Genomic DNA, 4,050 nt, shown 5'->3' with positions numbered 1-4,050 from the left:
GGTGTTCTGGAATTCCCATTCTTCTCAATGTTATGCATAATTTGTTATGATCCACACAATGAAATGCTTTTGCATAGTCAATAAAACACAAGTAAACATCTTTCTGGTATTATTTGCTTTGAGCCAACATCCATCTGACATCAGCAATGATACCCTTCGTTCCACATCCTCTCCTGAAACCAGCTTGCATTTCTGGGAGTTCTCTGTCAATATACTGCTGCAACTGTTTTTGAATTATCTTCAGCAAGATCTTACTTGCATGCGATATTAATGATATTGTTCGATAATTTCCACCTTCTGTGGGATCACCTTTCTTTGGAATGGGTACAAATATAGATCTTTTCTAGTCAGTTGGCCAGTAGCTGTCTTCCAAATCTCTTGAAGTTGTCAGTGCCTCCAGCGGGGCACCCATTTGTTGAAACATGTCAGTGGGTGTTCTGTCAGTTCCTGGAGCCTTGTTCTTCACCAGTTCCTTCAGTGCAGCTTCGACTTCTTCCTTAAGTACCATTGGTTCTTGATCACATTCCACCTCCTGAAATGCATAAAGATCGAGCAGGTTTTTTTGGTACAGTGAGTCTATATTCTTTCCATCTTCTTTTGATGCTTCCTGCATCATTCAGTATTTTGCCCATAGAATCTTTCAGTATTGCAACTTGAGGCTTGAATTTTTTCCTCAGTTCTTTCAGCTTGAGAAATGCTGAGGGTGTTCTTCACTTTAGGTTTTCTAACTCCAGGTCTTTGCACATTTCATTATAGTAATTGGCTTTGTCCACTCGAACTGCTCTGTGAAATCTCTGTTCAGCTCTTTTATCTTGTCATTTCTTCCATTTGCTTTAGCTAGTCTGTGCTCAAGGGCAAGTTTCAGAGTCTCTTCTGACATCCATTTTGGTCTTCTTTTCTCATCTTTTTAATGACCTCTTGCTTTCTTCATGGATGATGTTCTTGATGTCATCCCATAATTCTTCTGGTGTTCGGTCGCTGGTGTTCAGTGCATCACGTCTATTCTGTGCTTTCTCCCTGGGTAAGAGCTGCCCTTTTGATCTTGTAGGTTGATTGTTCTAAGGGATACACACCTCCCCGATGTTACTGGTAACCTTACAGGCCTGTCTATTATTTGTTTGAAAGTTGAGCTGTGGGAGCAGTTTCAGTTCTAGGCTTGACGGGTGTCTAAAGGATAGTCTTGGGAGTTCCAGAAGTCTCTATCAGACCAGTAAGCCTGGTCTTTTATTATTACTGAGTTTTTGTTTTACATTTTTTCCCCACTCCATCCAGGGTTTTCTGTTTCGATCCCTTTCATGTCAGTCCGCTGTGGTAGTTGGAGGTCATCTAGATCCTCTGGTCTCAGGAAGCTCCAGAGAAGGTCAATGCCTGGCCTGCGTGCTGACATTCTGTGATCTTTGTGGAAGACTGGTGTAGTCAGTCATAACACTCTTCATCCCCCAACCATCTGATTCCATTAGTGACCTTGGCATTTCTCCCAGGATAGTTTTCTTGGGACCTAGTTAAGAGTCGGGCTGTGATAATTTTCTGGCAATCCTTGCTGTATAGGAGGTGAATGAGAGCCTGGACTAGGGAGACTTGGATCTGAGGTCTGGGCCCTACATACTCTTGTTTGACTTGGGGAAAGTAATTTGTCATCTTGAAGCTCCAGTTTCCTTATTTGGAAAATGGGGCTCCATTCCTTCTCTAAGGACTGCTCACTGCCCCCAACATGTCCAGAGTACAAGAGACAAAGTCTGGCCACCTCGTTTCTAGGGAGAATTGGTTGAGCTGTGAGATGCCCTTGTCCTGCTTCTCTGGTATTGCTCCAACAGGACACCAGACGTGGGGCCTTCAGAGCACAGGCATGCGTTTCCTCACCGTTCAGGGGGCTGTGAGTCTGAATTCAAGGCACTGGCTTCAGGGGGAGCTCTGGGGAAAGATCCTTGTCTCCTTCCGTTTCTGTAGCCTTAGCATGCATGCTTCCTTGGTGATCAGTGGCGTCTGTCTTCCTTGTGAGTGCTTGCCCGTCTCTGTCGGTGCTGCTCCTCGTAAGTCATGTGGTTAGCTTTAGGACCCACCATACACTAATAGGGTCTCATGAACGCAACAGAAAAAGCCCTCTTCCTAGATGCAGTCCACGCACAAGTACGTTGAGTGCCATCTGGTGAATCTTTGACCCATAGGGACCCACGTGACAGACTAGAACTGCCCCATAGGTTTCACCTGTGATCTTACAGAAGCACATTGTCAGGTCTGTAGCACAAGGAGCTGCTGGGTAGGTTTGAACTGCCAGCCTTCTGGTTAGCGGCCAAACTTGTAACCCTTGGGCTAGCAAGGCTTCCTTCCACGAGTATTTAAGAAAAAAAAAAAAAAAAAAACCACTGCTGTCGAGTTGATTCTTACCCATAGCAACCCCCCTAGAGTTTCCATGGCTGTAAATCTTTACAGAAGCAGACTGCCTCCTATTTCCCCTACAGGGCAGCTGGTGGGTTCACACTGCCAACCTTCTGATGAGCAGCCCATGACTTAACCACAGCGCCACCAGAGCTCAGGTGAGGATTCTGATACACATTCTGAGAGGACACTGTTCAGTGCGTCACACTTTCCAAGACACGATGCAGCAGAAGACGGGAAGCGAGGTGCAGTCGCGCGAGGGCGCTTCTTGTCCGCAGCCTGCTCACGGGCCGCGGCTGCCGCTGCGCTGTGCTCCAGGATTTAAAAATGGTGGAGCTGAGGAGCTAGCTGAGGGCGGTGCAGCCCCGCCATTGGGAATGCTTTCCCGAAGCTGCAAAGGTTGCAGGGCGGGAGAAGGCGAAATAGGAGGGAAGACACACGGCACTGGACGGGCTGTCCTGAGCTCACCTGCCGGGCTCTGCTGCCAGCGCCGCTTTCTGGAGAGACCAGAAGGACAGCTTCGTAAGAAGGGATGTGCTGTAAAATAAGCCGCCGTCCCTCGTGACACCTGGAGCTCTTTATTACCAATGCGAAATCGGATTTGTATGCTGAATTATTAATGGTTTTGCTCTGTGTTTAGGGAAGTATTTTAATTTTAAGGATGATATGGTCATATTTAAATGGGGCAAAATAAATTACTGAATATGAAAACATTTATAAGCAGGTAACTGAATTGCTTATCTGCCAAAGACATATGTCAAAAATGAGAAAAAGTATCAAAAGAATGATTTTGCTGAAATGAATTCACTTGTCAGATTAATATTTTTGATAAAACTGTCTATTGCTTCAAGGAAAAATAAAGTAGGAAATATTTGGGCAGTTTTTAGCTGTGGGCTGATTTGATGAGTTTTTTTTCCCAGTTGGTTGTTTAGAAACATGATTTTCCTATATGAGTAATGGCATAGTTACATTTTGAATTGCCTTTAGAGTTGTCAGTAGTTACAGGACAAAAAAATGGGCAGAGGCCGTGGCAGCAGCAGAGGCTGGGGCGGGATCTCAGGCCTGTGACAGCAGGGAGTCCCTGGGACGGTACTCATGTGCCTCATGTGCTCCCTGCTCACCCAAAGACGCCTCAGAACAGAGACCTGGTGGTCCCGTTGGAAAACATGAGCCACTGACCAGCCAGTGGAGCGCGGCCCTGCTTGGACACCTGCGGCCACTGTGAGTTGGAGTGGACTCCTGGGCCAGTGGAGGAAGGCGGGCGTGGAGACGGTCGGGGCTGGGGCCAGGGCACGCAGATAACCGTGGGGCTGTAGGCTCTACTGTTACCTGTCAGTTGTGGGTGCTGAATGAATGGGTGCTGAATGACGCTGCAGATGGAGAAATACGGCTTTCCATCGAAACGCTTCTGTTTGCCTCGGCAGAGGCACAGGGTCAGATGAAGGTGAGGTGGGCTCACTCACCCTGCAGGTCCCGGTGGCTGCTGAGGCCGGTGGCCGGGAAATGGCCGTGATGGACGCTGTTCCTGGACACCGTGAGTCATCGGGGCTCAAGGGCTCCTGAGAGCTCATCTCCGGTGATTAGGCAGCTGCACCTCCCGCCGCACCCCTTCCCCAGGAGTGCGGTGACGCTTCCTCCTGCTTCGTGGGAGCTGGATGTGCATGCGTGGCTCCT

The sequence above is a fragment of the Orycteropus afer genome, unplaced genomic scaffold, assembly GCF_000298275.1.
Source record: "Orycteropus afer afer isolate SDZICR_OR568_19922 unplaced genomic scaffold, OryAfe1.0 scaffold00048, whole genome shotgun sequence".
In the NCBI taxonomy this organism is placed as follows: Eukaryota; Metazoa; Chordata; class Mammalia; order Tubulidentata; family Orycteropodidae; genus Orycteropus; species Orycteropus afer.
Note: the sequence above shows the minus strand (reverse complement) of the source record.